General features: G+C 37.1%; 1 pseudogene; it reads left to right on the top strand.

Annotated features, from left to right (window-relative positions):
* The first annotated feature begins 361 nt into the window (after window positions 1-361).
* LOC120213785 lies at window positions 362-17,396 on the top strand (annotated as a pseudogene).

Below are 17,396 nucleotides of genomic sequence, written 5' to 3'. Positions count from 1 at the left end.
AATTCGTGTAATAATATCTGTAAAGTACGTTTACATTATTGATGATTAAAGAAAATTCTGAATAAACATTACATAATGATCATGTTAAACTATTACAATTTCTTCTGACTAAAAATTGAAATAAAATATGTGGAAAATAATAAATTACGTGTACACTACTCTATTTTATAATTTTTAATAATTGAGAGACTTAATAAAATAATATCTATAATTAAGGGACCCTTTATGTAATAAAAAGGTTTAAAGACCGAATTGAAATAAATTAATTTTGGGTCCAAACGTTAACTTTATTCAATAACATAGTTTAACCCAAACTCTAATAGCCCATTACTACTTTTTAACTTCAAAAATTCAAAGCAAAAACTAGGGTTTCCGTGCAATTGTCGTCGTCGTGTTTTCCCTTCCGCGCTAACAGAGCTTTCTCAAAGACAACACTTTCAACAATGGCGGCAAGTTCAACGGCAAGGTCTTTCCTTCAAGTTGCAGCTACGGAAGAGGTCGTTTCGCCTCTCCGAGTTGTCCAGATCGAAGGGCTGGTATTCATCCGTTCCCTCTGATTTATTCTCTCTTTTTAATTTTTCTTCCTGTTGATTGATATTTTTCTTATCAATGGATTTTGAATTCTTAGGTGATATTACAAATAATCAAGCACTGCAAGGAGTTTTCACCGGCTCTGGTTACCGGCCAGCTTCTTGGTTTAGATGTTGGCAGTGTTCTTGAAGTTACCAATTGTGTAACCCCTAGACCGATGGGGGTAGCCCGATCCGATCCGAGAAGTCACATTAAGGCCACCGGAGCGACCCATTGTAAAAATAGCGGAAAATTTAAATCTTTTTATCAGAACATGTAAACTTATAAAATCATTTGTCACTATTTAAAAATAAAACATATTTCCAGACTCGTATATAAATCAAAATACAATTACATGCCCCATAATCACATGTACCATACTCTGCAACAACGCCGGAAGAACTCCCTTACTGAAGTCGATAGATGCACTGGTACAATTCTTTTAACCTGTGAGCTTCGAAAAGCTCAGTAATACCGAACTACCAGATGATGCTGAAAAACGTGCAGATATAGATAAACATATTTTCCTTATTGGTTCAGATATTTACAGATCTTTATGTTGAGCAGGGATCCTACTGATATTTCAGGTGCTAACGGACAATGAGCTTTTAGTTCAGATAAATAATTCGGATGATTGAGTTCAGGAGTTCAGAATAGGTTTTCTAGTGTGTTCCCGAAAAATTCAGTAAAAAGATACAGATCTTTTAAAACATATATATATATATATATATATATATATACCCCCATCCGTTCACATCATAAATGTGTAGGTTCCCCAGAACCATACACCCAACCGCACATGCCATTTAGACCCTGAGCACAAAGCCGAGGAGTCTGCAGATAATCTTCCTCCAACAATAAACCCCCAGATAAAACATTTCTCCGTCGGTAAACGGAGATATCAGAAATCAAAACATAATTCAGATCAGATATCAGAACAGAATCCAGGTTAGGAATCAGAACAGATTTCAGATCAGATGTCAAAACATAATTCAAATCAGAAATCAGATAAAATATTCATATAAGTAAGGAACACACTAGAGTTTCCAAATATATTTAGAGATACAGGATAATCTTATCGGGCAGAGAAACACAAATCTTTAGTTTAACGATAGAATATTGAAATTTAGAATCACTATTGGAAGAGTTCATTAACTGACAGAATCATCAGTTATTCAGAATGTGAATTATCAGGATCATATCTTATTCGGACAGTTTTCAGAAGTTGTACGTAATCAGAAGGGTATTCAGAATCCTTTATATCCATGTCAATTGATCGGATAATCGAACAACTTGATAACGAAGATTCAGAACCTTAACAATTTATATCCACCGGTCAATTCATTTCCCTTCCAGGGTATTTACTTTTTAATACCACAAATTCTTGTTCATAGATCACCTTCAGAATCATCGCTGAATAGATCTTCCAATGATCTTTATTTCATTTCCAAGCTTCCACGATATCATGAAATACTGACGTGCTTGATTTGTAGTTCCTGTTCCATAAGGACAGTACATCTTATAAACTCATCAAAATTTCCAGACTTATCCAATTCACTTACTTAATCCTCGATCATTGAGGTTACTTAGCTTATTTAGCAGTCAAATTCATTCCAGTTACTTCGGGGTTTTTCAGAGTAATTTAGACGTTACTGAATTTTAGATACATGTTGTACTTCCATTCCATTCGATTTGGTCTTCATGGTTGATTTGACTAACAAACGTCCAATTCATAGTACTGAATGCGATCTAGAGTTGAGTTGAGTTGAATACTTCCAAAATTATCATCGAGCCAAACTTAAGAAGACGAACACGCATTCCAGTAATATCTATGCTATTTAGATATTGACATAAATTTAGGGTTGATCTACTCACTTAAGTTATTTTCCATTACTTTTAAAGGTATGCCAATACCTATGTTTATTTGGATTCCTTAATTAATCCAAGGCATTTACTTGGGTATAGGTCATGAGGGTATTTTGGTAATTTTGGTATTTAGTTTTATTCCATTCATTTCAGAGCTCGAGGATATCCAATCATTCCTGAGCTTGGTGATAATCTTGGGTCATTTCCATTACAGGGGTATTTTGGTCATTTTACAGATCTACGGTATCTCAATCTTTTCCTTCCATCCGATCTTATTATTTAATTCAATCTTATCATTTACTTCAGTCCTTTCGAACAATTCTGACAGCAGAATACCCCCGATAAATTACTCTTCAAGTATTTAATCATTATTCGAATATTTTCAGGTCAAGTGTCTTCTCAGACTTTACAAACGGAATATCAGAAATTTTCCTGCACTAAGTCGGGATCTTAACAATTAAATCCGTACTTAATCGAGTTAAGTACGAATCCTCTAAGTATTTTCTCATTCAGAGTCATCTCAGACTATTCTATCTCTTAAGGGCATTTCTGTAATTTCTTAACCAGATAAGTTTGATATTAGCTCTTAACGAAAATAATATAATTTAGAGATCCTATGATTAATTGCTTTCTTGAACACTCTCTGATCTTGAAATAATTCCCTTAACACACTTCTAGTATCTTGCATAAACCCTCTTGGGGTTAAAACCCGGTTATCCATAATTTCTAAGTATAACTATCATTTCTTATGCACATCTATGTATTTATCGTATCAATATGTCTTTTCAGATTTATTAATCCACTTCTAGGGACAATTCTTATCATTTTCCAATATAAGGGTAATTTCGTATTTTTTACCATGCCGAAGTATTCTCATAATTTCCCATCCAAGTACCTTTAACATTTAACCTTTGATGATATAAAATATAATTTACAAATCCATGTCTGATTTCTTTCACTATTCACAAACTTGTAATTTAATTCTAACAATCTTTCAATCTCTTATATTAGTCATTCGATCCGTATTCAGTTATAGAATTTCTACCACATTCATATCGAGTGAATAAATTATTCAACTCCACAAAAGTGACCAACATTATCTTATTCATGCATTTACCAATATCAACATGTTCCATAAAGCATAAAGAGGTAGTAAAATATTACCTTGATTTCCGTGCAATATTGATCGACCATAAAAATTCCATTCGAACGCCTTTGATCTTCAATTCAACTTCCAATAATTCCTCAGATACATATCAACATAAATATATCAGACGGAGCTTAATTACGATAACGGATCGAATCGGGTGATAAATTAGTGGAAGACGGCTTACCGAGTTCGAATATGGCGAAACGGACTTCGGATTCGGATTCAGGACGTCGAAAGCATAAAATATGACTTTTCGGAAATTTGGAATTTTCGGTCAAAATCAAAGTCAACGGGTTTGACTGATAATTTTGAGGCCTTCGGGTTCGAATTTCGAAAAACGGACAGCGGAATCGGATTTGGAACGTCGAAAAATGTCAGGATAGGTATACTCGGTCGAAGTCAAAGGTCGTTTAATGCCCGATCAAAGCCGGTCAAAGTTTTGGTCAACAATGGTCAACTCCGGTCAACGGTCAACGGGTCAACGGTCAACGGGTCGGGTCAACGGGTCGGGTCAACAGGTCGGGTCGGGTCAACGGGTCGGGTCAGGTCAACGGGTCGGGTAAACGGGTCGGGTCGGGTTGACCGGTCAAACCGGTCAAAACAGTTCCAAAACCGGTCAAACCGGTCACTTTTTCCCTTCCCCACGCGCAGTGGCGGCGCGTGGGGCGCGTGAACAGTGATAAAATCCTAGAAAATTTCTAAAAATTATTTTGAGCGATTTCGAGATACTTACAAAGCTCGGTTCACATTTTTGAACGGCGGAGAGCTCGATTTCAACAAATCGGGAAGTTTGACCGGTTCACCTCCCAACGCGCCGCCGCCGCCGGAGAAAAAGGAGAACACCGGTGGACTCGGAACGGCACAAGGAACACGATGGTGCGGGAGGTGTCGTAAACGGATGACCCGATCGTCGTGAATCGATGAAAAACCAACTAAAACCGAGTTATTACCGACGATACTTCCGACTGAAATTCACAACGAACGGTGATGATTTACGACGAAAGGTTTGAGGGGTTTTGTTCTTCGGTTGACAACGAACACGATGGTTGTTTCGGCTTGTCGTTTGGAGGTCGGATGGCGAGTAGATCGGAGTTGGAAGTAGGGAGAACGGGAGAGGAAAACTGGAAAATTTTCCAGAAACATACGGGAGTCTGGGGGGTTTATAACATCTCATAATTAAAAATGGCTAAACCAAGAGTTTAGCCACTGAACTTCCTGCACTTCTTAAAATGGTCTGTCAACTTTGAAATCTTGCAATTTAATCCCTTATTTCTTTCAAAATACCAAATTAAATCCACCAATTTATATTTTCTTAAATTTAGCCCCTAAATTGGGGTGTTACAATTCTCCCCTCCTTAAAAAAATTTCGTCCTCGAAATTCATTCATGTCACATAATTGCATAAATGAAACTTCCATCAGTTCTTTCAAATCTATCAATAGCTTTTATAAAAGTACGATTCCTCCACTTATCCTTAACCAACTGAGCATACATTCTTATCATAAATTTTCCTTATTTCAATAAAAGAATTTAAAATTTTCTCGAGTAATCAATCTCTTCAGAATTCTCCCTCAGTCCAAGTAAATAATCAGAACAACTTTATTATTGTGAAATCAATTCAGCATTGGATACGTGAATAGGCTCGTAGAGCAGCAATATCTCAATTTCATTTCCGGAGTCGAGTCAGAAATTCTCAGATGAATAACTCTCACATGGCTCATGAGATACTTTATAGCGTTTAGACAGATGTTACTAGTATTCCTTTTTGTACAAGTATAGCCTTAGCAGATAGAAACTTTGGTTTACTCAATACAGATAGGGACTCAGCCCTGGAGTTCCGGCTCAGAGAGGTACGATTGCAGTCTAGGGGCATGTACTGATCATACATATTTTGACATTTGACCGGCCGGTCTATCTTGAAAAATTTTGACTCAAACCATTGCTCTGATACCACTAAATGTAACCCCCTAGACCGATGGGGGTAGCCCGATCCGATCCGAGAAGTCACATTAAGGCCACCGGAGCGACCCATTGTAAAAATAGCGGAAAATTTAAATCTTTTTATCAGAACATGTAAACTTATAAAATCATTTGTCACTATTTAAAAATAAAACATATTTCCAGACTCGTATATAAATCAAAATACAATTACATGCCCCCTAATCACATGTACCATACTCTGCAACAACGCCGGAAGAACTCCCTTACTGAAGTCGATAGATGCACTGGTACAATTCTTTTAACCTGAAAAGGTGAGTAATAGAGTGAGCTTCGAAAAGCTCAGTAATACCGAACTACCAGATGATGCTGAAAACGTGCAGATATAGATAACATATTTTCCTTATTGGTTCAGATATTTACAGATCTTTATGTTGAGCAGGGATCCTACTGATATTTCAGGTGCTAACGGACAATGAGCTTTAGTTCAGATAAATAATTCGGATGATTGAGTTCAGGAGTTCAGAATAGGTTTTCTAGTGTGTTCCCGAAAATTCAGTAAAAGATACAGATCTTTTAAACATATATATATATATACCCCCATCCGTTCACATCATAAATGTGTAGGTTCCCCAGAACCATACACCCAACCGCACATGCCATTTAGACCCTGAGCACAAAGCCGAGGATCTGCAGATAATCTTCCTCCAACAATAAACCCCCAGATAAAACATTTCTCCGTCGGTAAACGGAGATATCAGAAATCAAAATAATTCAGATCAGATATCAGAACAGAATCCAGGTTAGGAATCAGAACAGATTTCAGATCAGATGTCAAAACATAATTCAAATCAGAAATCAGATAAAATCATATAAGTAAGGACACACTAGAGTTTCCAATATTATTTAGAGATACAGGATAATCTTATCGGGCAGAGAAACACAAATCTTTAGTTTAACGATAGAATATTGAAATTTAGAATCACTATTGGAAGAGTTCATTAACTGACAGAATCATCAGTTATTCAGAATGTGAATTATCAGGATCATATCTTATTCGGACAGTTTTCAGAAGTTGTACGTATCAGAAGGGTATTCAAATCCTTTATATCCATGTCAATTGATCGGATAATCGAACAACTTGATAACGAATTCAGAACCTTAACAATTTATATCCACCGGTCAATTCATTTCCCTTCCAGGGTATTTACTTTTTAATACCACAAATTCTTGTTCATAGATCACCTTCAGAATCATCGCTGAATAGATCTTCCAATGATCTTTATTTCATTTCCAAGCTTCCACGATATCATGAAATACTGACGTGCTTGATTTGTAGTTCCTGTTCCATAAGGACAGTACATCTTATAAACTCATCAAAATTTCCAGACTTATCCAATTCACTTACTTAATCCTCGATCATTGAGGTTACTTAGCTTATTTAGCAGTCAAATTCATTCCAGTTACTTCGGGTTTTCAGAGTAATTTAGACGTTACTGAATTTTAGATACATGTTGTACTTCCATTCCATTCGATTTGGTCTTCATGGTTGATTTGACTAACAAACGTCCAATTCATAGTACTGAATGCGATCTAGAGTTGAGTTGAGTTGAATACTTCCAAAATTATCATCGAGCCAAACTTAAGAAGACGAACACGCATTCCAGTAATATCTATGCTATTTAGATATTGACATAAAGGGGTTGATCTACTCACTTAAGTTATTTTCCATTACTTTAAAGGTATCCAATACTATGTTTATTTGGATTCCTTAATTAATCCAAGGCATTTACTTGGTATAGGTCATGAGGGTATTTTGGTAATTTTGGTATTTAGTTTTATTCCATTCATTTCAAGAGCTCGAGGATATCCAATCATTCCTGAGCTTGGTGATAATCTTGGGTCATTTCCATTACAGGGGTATTTTGGTCATTTACAGATCACGTATCTCAATCTTTTCCTTCCATCCGATCTTATTATTTAATTCAATCTTATCATTTACTTCAGTCCTTTCGAACAATTCTGACAGCAGAATACCCCCGATAAATTACTCTTCAGTATTTAATCATTATTCGAATATTTTCAGGTCAAGTGTCTTCTCAGACTTTACAAACGGAATATCAGAAATTTTCCTGCACTAAGTCGGGATCTTAACAATTAAATCCGTACTTAATCGAGTTAAGTACGAATCCCTAAGTATTTTCTCATTCAGAGTCATCTCAGACTATTCTATCTCTTAAGGGCATTTCTGTAATTTCTTAACCAGATAAGTTTGATATTAGCTCTTAACGAAAATATATAATTTAGAGATCCTATGATTAATTGCTTTCTTGACACTCTCTGATCTTGAAATAATTCCCTTAACACACTTCTAGTATCTTGCATAAACCCTCTTGGGGTTAAAACCCGTTATCCATAATTCTAAGTATAACTATCATTTCTTATGCACATCTATGTATTTATCGTATCAATATGTCTTTTCAGATTTATTAATCCATCTAGGGACAATTCTTATCATTTTTAATATAAGGGTAATTTCGTATTTTACCATGCCGAAGTATTCTCATAATTTCCCATCCAAGTACCTTTAACATTTAACCTTTGATGATATAAAATATAATTACAAATCCCATGTTGATTTCTTTATCACTATTCACAACTGTATTAATTCTAACATCTTTCAATTCTTATATTAGTCATTGACCGTATTCAGTTATAGAATTTCTACCACATTCATCGAGTGAATAAATTATTCAACTCCACAAAAGTGACCAAACATTATCTTCATGCATTTACCAATCACATTTCCATAAAGCATAAAGAGGTAGTAAAGTATACCTTGATTTCCGTGATCTTCAATTCAACTTCCAATAATTCCTCAGATACATATCAACATAAATTATATCAGAAACGGAGCTTAATTACGATAAACGGATCGAATCGGGTGATAAATTAGTGGAAGACGGCTTACCGAGTTCGAATATGGCGAAACGGACTTCGGATTCGGATTCAGGACGTCGAAAGCATAAAATATGACTTTTCGGAAATTTGGAATTTTCGGTCAAAATCAAAGTCAACGGGTTTGACTGATAATTTCGAGGCCTTCGGGTTCGAATTTCGAAAAACGGACAGCGGAATCGGATTTGGAACGTCGAAAAATGTCAGGATAGGTATACTCGGTCGAAGTCAAAGGTCGTTTAATGCCCGATCAAAGCCGGTCAAAGTTTTGGTCAACAATGGTCAACTCCGGTCAACGGTCAACGGGTCAACGGTCAACGGGTCGGGTCAACGGGTCGGGTCAACAGGTCGGGTCGGGTCAACGGGTCGGGTCAGGTCAACGGGTCGGGTAAACGGGTCGGGTCGGGTTGTGACCGGTCAAACCGGTCAAAACAGTTCCAAAACCGGTCAAACCGGTCACTTTTCCCTTCCCCACGCGCAGTGGCGGCGCGTGGGGGCGCGTGAACAGTGATAAAATCCCAGAAAAATTTCTAAAAATTATTTTGAGCGATTTCGAGATACTTACAAAGCTCGGTTCACATTTTTGAACGGCGGAGAGCTCGATTTCAACAAATCGGGAAGTTTGACCGGTTCACCTCCCAACGCGCCGCCGCCGCCGGAGAAAAAGGAGAACACCGGTGGACTCGGAACGGCACAAGGAACACGATGGTGCGGGAGGTGTCGTAAACGGATGACCCGATCGTCGTGAATCGATGAAAACCAACTAAAACCGAGTTATTACGACGATACTTCCGACTGAAATTCACAACGAACGGTGATGATTTACGACGAAAGGTTTGAGGGGTTTTGTTCTTCGGTTGAATTTCGAGATACTTACAAAGCTCGGTTCATTTTTGACGGCGGAGAGCTCGATTTCAACAAATCGGGAAGTTTGACCGGTTCACCTCCCAACGCGCCGCCGCCGCCGGAGAAAAAGGAGAACACCGGTGGACTCGGAACGGCACAAGGAACACGATGGTGCGGGAGGTTGTCGTAAAACGGATGACCCGATCGTCGTGTGATCGATGAAAAAACCAACTAAAACCGAGTTATTACGACGATACTTCCGACTGAAATTCACAACGAATGGTTAGTTTACGACGAAAGGTTTGAGGGGTTTTGTTCTTCGGTTGACAACGAACACGATGGTTGTTTCGGCTTGTCGTTTGGAGGTCGATGGCGAGTAGATCGGAGTTGGAAGTAGAGAACGGGAGGGAAAACTGGAAAATTTTCCAGAAACATACGGGAGTCTGGGGTTTTATATCTCATAATTAAAAATGGCTAAACCAAGAGTTTAGCCACTGAACTTCCTGCACTTCTTAAAATGGTCTGTCAACTTTGAAATTGCAATTTAATCCCTTATTTCTTTCAAAATACCAAATTAAATCCACCAATTTATATTTTCTTAAATTTAGCCCCTAAATTGGGGTGTTACAATTCTCCTCCTTAAAAAAATTTCGTCCTCGAAATTCATCATGTCACATAATTGCATAAATGAAACTTCCATCAGTTCTTTCAAATCTATCAATAGCTTTATAAAAGTACGATTCCTCCACTTTCCTTAACCAACTGAGCATACATCTTATCATAAATTTTCCTTATTTCAATAAAAGAATTTAAAATTTTCTCGAGTAATCAATCTCTTCAGAATTCTCCCTCCAGTCAAGTAAATAATCAGAACAACTTTATTATTGTGAAATCAATTCAGCATTGGATACGTGAATAGGCTCGTAGAGCAGCAACATATCTCAATTTCATTTCCGGAGTCGAGTCAGAAATTCTCAGATGAATAACTCTCACATGCTCATGAGACTTTATAGCGTTTAGACAGATGTTACTGGTATTCCTTTTGTACAAGTATAGCCTTAGCAGATAGAAACTTTGGTTTACTCAATACAGATAGGGACTCAGCCCTGGAGTTCCGGCTCAGGAGGTACGATTGCAGTCTAGGGGCATGTACTGATCATACATATTTTGACATTTGACGGCCGGTCTATCTTCTTGAAAAAAACCATTGCTCTGATACCACTAAATGTAACCCCCTAGACCGATGGGGGTAGCCCGATCCGATCCGAGAAGTCACATTAAGGCCACCGGAGCGACCCATTGTAAAAATAGCGGAAAATTTAAATCTTTTATCAGAACATGTAAACTTATAAAAATCATTTGTCACTATTTAAAAATAAAACATATTTCCAGACTCGTATAAATCAAAATACAATTACATGCCCCCTAATCACATGTACCATACTCTGCAACAACGCCGGAAGAACTCCCTTACTGAAGTCGATAGATGCACTGGTACAATTCTTTTAACCTGAAAAGGTGAGTAATAGAGTGAGCTTCGAAAAGCTCAGTAATACCGAACTACCAGATGATGCTGAAAAACGTGCAGATATAGATAAATATTTTCCTTATTGGTTCAGATATTTACAGATCTTTATGTTGAGCAGGGATCCTACTGATATTTCAGGTGCTAACGGATAATGAGCTTTTAGTTCAGATAAATAATTCGGATGATTGAGTTCAGGAGTTCAGAATAGGTTTTCTAGTGTTCCCGAAAAATTCAGTAAAAAGATACGATCTTTTAAAACATATATATATATATATATATATATATATATATATATATATACCCCCATCCGTTCACATCATAAATGTGTAGGTTCCCCAGAACATACACCCAACCGCACATGCCATTTAGACCCTGAGCACAAAGCCGAGGAGTTGCAGATAATCTTCCTCCAACAATAAACCCCCAGATAAAACATTTCTCCGTCGGTAAACGAGATATCAGAAATCAAAACATAATTCAGATCAGATATCAGAACAGAATCCAGGTTAGGAATCAGAACAGATTTCAGATCAGATGTCAAAACATAATTCAAATCAGAAATCAGATAAAATATTCATATAAGTAAGGAACACACTAGAGTTTCCAAATATTATTTAGAGATACAGGATAATCTTATCGGGCAGAGAAACACAAATCTTTAGTTTAACGATAGAATATTGAAATTTAGAATCACTATTGGAAGAGTTCATTAACTGACAGAATCATCAGTTATTCAGAATGTGAATTATCAGGATCATATCTTTTCGGACAGTTTTCAGAAGTTGTACGTAATCAGAAGGGTATCAGAATCCTTATATCCATGTCATTGATCGGATAATCGAACAACTTGATAACGAAGATTCAGAACCTTAACAATTTATATCCACCGGTCAATTCATTTCCCTTCCAGGGTATTTACTTTTTAATACCACAAATTCTTGTTCATAGATCACCTTCAGAATCATCGCTGAATAGATCTTCCAATGATCTTTATTTCATTTCCAAGCTTCCACGATATCATGAAATACTGACGTGCTTGATTTGTAGTTCCTGTTCCATAAGGACAGTACATCTTATAAACTCATCAAAATTTCCAGACTTATCCAATTCACTTACTTAATCCTCGATCATTGAGGTTACTTAGCTTATTTAGCAGTCAAATTCATTCCAGTTACTTCGGGGTTTTTCAGAGTAATTTAGACGTTACTGAATTTTAGATACATGTTGTACTATGAGGGTATTTTGGTAATTTTGGTATTTAGTTTTATTCCATTCATTTCAGAGCTCGAGGATATCCAATCATTCTTGAGCTTGGTGATAATCTTGGGTCATTTCCATTACAGGGGTATTTTGGTCATTTTACAGATCTACGGTATCTCAATCTTTTCCTTCATCCGATCTTATTATTCAATCTTATCATTTACTTCAGTCTTTCGAACAATTCTGACAGCAGAATACCCCCGATAATTACTCTTCAAGTATTTAATCATTATTCGAAATATTTTCAGGTCAAGTGTCTTCTCAGACTTTACAAACGGAATATCAGAAATTTTCCTGCACTAAGTCGGGATCTTAACAATTAAATCCGTACTAATCGAGTTAAGTACGAATCCTCTAAGTATTTTCTCATTCAGAGTCATCTCAGACTATTCTATCTCTAAGGGCATTTCTGTAATTCTTAACCAGAGAAGTTTGATATTAGCTCTTAACGAAAATAATATATTTAGAGATCCTATGATTAATTGCTTTCTTGAACACTCTCTGATCTTGAAATAATTCCCTTAACACACTTCTAGTATCTTGCATAAACCCTCTTGGGTTAAAACCCGGTTATCCATAATTTCTAAGTATAACTATCATTTCTTATGCACATCTATGTATTTATCGTATCAATATGTCTTTTCAGATTTATTAATCCACTTCTAGGGACAATTCTTATCATTTTCCAATATAAGGGTAATTTCGTATTTTTACCATGCCGAAGTATTCTCATCCCACCAAGTACCTTTAACATTTAACCTTTGATGATATAAAATATAATTTACAAATCCATGTCTGATTTCTTATCACTATTCCAAACTTGTAATTAATTCTAACAATCTTTCAATCTCTTATATTAGTCATTCGATCCGTATTCAGTTATAGAATTTCTACCATTCATATCGAGTGAATAAATTATTCAACTCCACAAAGTGACCAACATTATCTTATTCATGCATTTACCAATATCAACATTTCCATAAGCATAAAGAGGTAGTAAGTATTACCTTGATTTCCGTGCAATATTGATCGACCATAAAAATTCCATTCGAACGCCTTTGATCTTCAATTCAACTTCCAATAATTCCTCAGATACATATCAACATAAATTATATCAGAAACGGAGCTTAATTACGATAAACGGATCGAATCGGGTGATAAATTAGTGGAAGACGGCTTACCGAGTTCGAATATGGCGAAACGGACTTCGGATTCGGATTCAGGACGTCGAAAGCATAAAATATGACTTTTCGGAAATTTGGAATTTCGGTCAAAATCAAAGTCAACGGGTTTGACTGATAATTTCGAGGCCTTCGGGTTCGAATTTCGAAAAACGGACAGCGGAAATCGGATTTGGAATGTCGAAAAATGTCAGGATAGGTATACTCGGTCGAAGTCAAAGGTCGTTTAATGCCCGATCAAAGCCGGTCAAAGTTTTGGTCAACAATGGTCAACTCCGGTCAACGGTCAACGGGTCAACGGTCAACGGGTCGGGTCAACGGGTCGGGTCAACAGGTCGGGTCGGGTCAACGGGTCGGGTCAGGTCAACGGGTCGGGTAAACGGGTCGGGTCGGGTTGTGACCGGTCAAACCGGTCAAACCGGTCACTTTTCCCTTCCCCACGCGCAGTGGCGGCGCGTGGGGGCGCGTGAACAGTGATAAAATCCCAGAAAAATTTCTAAAAATTATTTTGAGCGATTTCGAGATACTTACAAAGCTCGGTTCACATTTTTGAACGGCGGAGAGCTCGATTTCAACAAATCGGGAAGTTTGACCGGTTCACCTCCCAACGCGCCGCCGCCGCCGGAGAAAAAGGAGAACACCGGTGGACTCGGAACGGCACAAGGAACACGATGGTGCGGGAGGTGTCGTAAACGGATGACCCGATCGTCGTGAATCGATGAAAAACCAACTAAAACCGAGTTATTACCGACGATACTTCCGACTGAAATTCACAACGAACGGTGATGATTTACGACGAAAGGTTTGAGGGGTTTTGTTCTTCGGTTGACAACGAACACGATGGTTGTTTCGGCTTGTCGTTTGGAGGTCGGATGGCGAGTAGATCGGAGTTGGAAGTAGGGAGAACGAGAGAGGAAAACTGGAAAATTTTCCAGAAACATACGGGAGTCTGGGGGTTTATAACATCTCATAATTAAAAATGGCTAAACCAAGAGTTTAGCCACTGAACTTCCTGCACTTCTTAAAATGGTCTGTCAACTTTGAAATCTTGCAATTTAATCCCTTATTTCTTTCAAAATACCAAATTAAATCCACCAATTTATATTTTCTTAAATTTAGCCCCTAAATTGGGGTGTTACAAATTGTTTCCCTTTCCCGGTAATTTCGTAAATCTCTTTTTAACATTTCCCCTTTTTTTTTTTGAATTTTGTTATGTTATTGTTTTAAATTGGAATGTTTTATGTTTTAATTATTGTAATAGATCCGCGAGGAGGACGCGGAGATTGAAGCGGATGGAGCTAATTATCAGCTTGAGATGATGAGATGTCTAAGGGAGGTTAACGTTGATAACAACACTGTTGGATGGTAATGTCTCGTCTTTTTTTGTATATCAAAAGAATAATTTCTTTTCGTAGGAACTACTAGATACACTGTATGCATATTATTGTAATAGTTATATTTATTGAAGTGATTTGTACTTTGGTTAATGGTTAAATCATGTACTTTGTGCTTCTGTTTCATGTGGTGATCTTTCACTTGCATGTTTTCAGGTACCAGTCAACGATCTTGGGTTCATATCAGACGGTTGAGCTCATTTAGACCTTTATGAATTATCAGGTAGAGGAAACATTTTTAACATTATTTGGTGGCGGTTTTATTGTGAATCTTCTGAATTGTGTATAAATGCGTTGCTACTGATGAAAATGAGATCTCGCAATTCTATGGATGAGAAGAAAAATAGCACCGAATAGAGAAAGCTTTATGTCTGTTCGTTTGAGCTGAAAACTGTGTTTTTTCCAGTTAAATTAATTTTTCAGTGTAGTTCTTCAGTTATTTATCTGCTTAATTGTTAAACGGTGCAGGAGAATATAAGGAGGTGCGTGTGCATTATCTACGATCCTTCAAGGTCTAATCAAGGTGTCTTGGCTCTCAAGGCCTTAAAGCTATCTGATTCTTTTATGGAACTTTACCGGGCTAATGGTTTTACTGGAGAGAAGTATGATTTCGCCTGGCTGTCGACACTTTATCAATATGAATTTTGTATGCTTAATTTTCGTATTGATTCTCTTTTTCTGTTGTTATAGGTTGAGGGAGAAAAACTTGTCATGGGTGGATATTTTTGAGGAAATTCCTGTAAGTTTCTTTGCTTTGACTGTTTACTAGTTTGATGGAGTAATATAATACATCATAGGGACTGCATTTTCCTTTATTATTGTCTGATATGAAATAATTAAATAAATATAGTCCAGTGGATACTCCATGTATGATGAACGAGCAATTATTTCAGTGGCGTTAGAATGTGATCCAAAAAGAAGCCTATAACTTACAGTGTGGAATGTTGAGGATTTGCCATATTTTCCTCATATATAACTTGAAGTATCCCCGATAAGTGTATTTTCATATAGACAATCACGGTTCCCCCTTTTTTGGTGCTTTTGTAATGCAGATCAAAGTCTCAAATTCTGCTCTTATCAGCGCCTTTATGACTGAGCTGGAATCTGATACACCATTCACACAGGTGAAATATAATTTGTTGATCAAGTGATTTTCAGTAATATTGTGGCAGAAGACTTTGTATCTGTGAAATTCACCTTCTAACTGTAATTTTCCATTTTAGTGTGATTATGATCGTTTGCAATTGTCAAGTAATCCTTATATGGAGAGGAATATGGAATTTTTGATTGAATGCATGGATGATTTGTCAATGGAACAGCAGAAGGCATGTATTCCCATTTCTCCGATGTTACACTGCTATCATTGCTGCTATTTTATGTTCAACATAAATTGCCACTCTCTTTTTCTCCTTTTGCAGTTCCAATTTTACTACAGGAGCTTGTCACGTCAACAAGCCCAGCAACAGGCATGGCTTCAGAAAAGAAGGTAGTGTACTTTACCTCTATGCTTGATCTCTATGCTAGTCAACTCTTCATTTTCCTTGAAATACCGTCCAAGGACCTTCCAAGTACATCGAAAACTTAGAAAAAATGTTTAACATGTGTTGGAGATGTACCCGTATCCACACTTACACCTAAGTCTGAGTAATCTATTAACCTTATAAATGATTTCCCTGGAAAGAGGAACCAAAGAAAAGAAAAAGAGCAAGCAAAATTGTTTTCCAGTTATGATGATCTAGAAATTCTGCGGCACAACATGAAGTTTTCAAGTAGAATTGGTCGAAGGTTCCTCGTCTTTCTTAAGGTTTTCAAAGTTTTATATATTTTCTCTTTTGCAACTGTAGGGCTGAGAACATTGCACGAAAGGCAGCTGGTGAGGAACCATTGCCTGAGGAGGACCCCACAAACCCCATTTTCAAGCCAATCCCCGAGCCTTCACGCTTGGAGAGCTTTCTCATAACAAACCAAATTGCTAATTACTGCAATCAAATGAACGGGTATGTTGTCTGTTCTCGATCTTACCATTTTTTTCAGGATAGCCTGACATAAGTAAATATCCTACAATTTGGCATTTTGAACCTATGGGGGTTAATGTCCCTTTTCAACTTGGATCTCTGGTTTTCGTTTCACTTGTAGTTTCTTCCTTTTCGACATGAATCAATGCTTAGTGTAACATAATAATAGAACCATGCATCTCTATGCTGATTTCCCTTTACAAATCCTTATATAACGGTGTTATTCGTTTACTAATTTTGTCCTTGATGTTTAATCATGCATTTTCATTATGGTTTTCTTCTTCAACGTCATAATCGTTCAAAATCATAATACCAATGATGAAATGTTACTCGGATTTGAACCCAAACCTACTGGCTGCATGAACAAATCGATCTCAAGTCCGAGTTTTTCTCTGCATTCATACAAAAAATACTTCAGACCCCAAAACGAAAATGTCAAGAGATGCACTGTAATCTCAATTTCTTCAGCAACTTATTGTTAAAATCATTTTGCAGGGTTGCTGGGCAGAGCTTCAACAGATTGTATTTAATGAAGTCGTTGCACGATAACTGATCCGAAAAACTCAACGTTATCGGTTGCAATTTTTGCAGGAGGTATAAATGATGCATTGTCTAGATAAAAGCTGTAAGGGGGTGTTTGGTTCAAAGATTGTGGGAATTCCACATTCTCATGTTTGGTTGGTCGGGAATC

This window comes from Hibiscus syriacus, unplaced genomic scaffold (genome assembly GCF_006381635.1).
Source record: "Hibiscus syriacus cultivar Baekdansim isolate YM2019G1 unplaced genomic scaffold, ASM638163v2 tig00110044_pilon, whole genome shotgun sequence".
Classification (NCBI taxonomy): domain Eukaryota; kingdom Viridiplantae; phylum Streptophyta; class Magnoliopsida; order Malvales; family Malvaceae; genus Hibiscus; species Hibiscus syriacus.
Note: the sequence above shows the minus strand (reverse complement) of the source record. Positions and strands in the feature narration are given on the sequence as shown.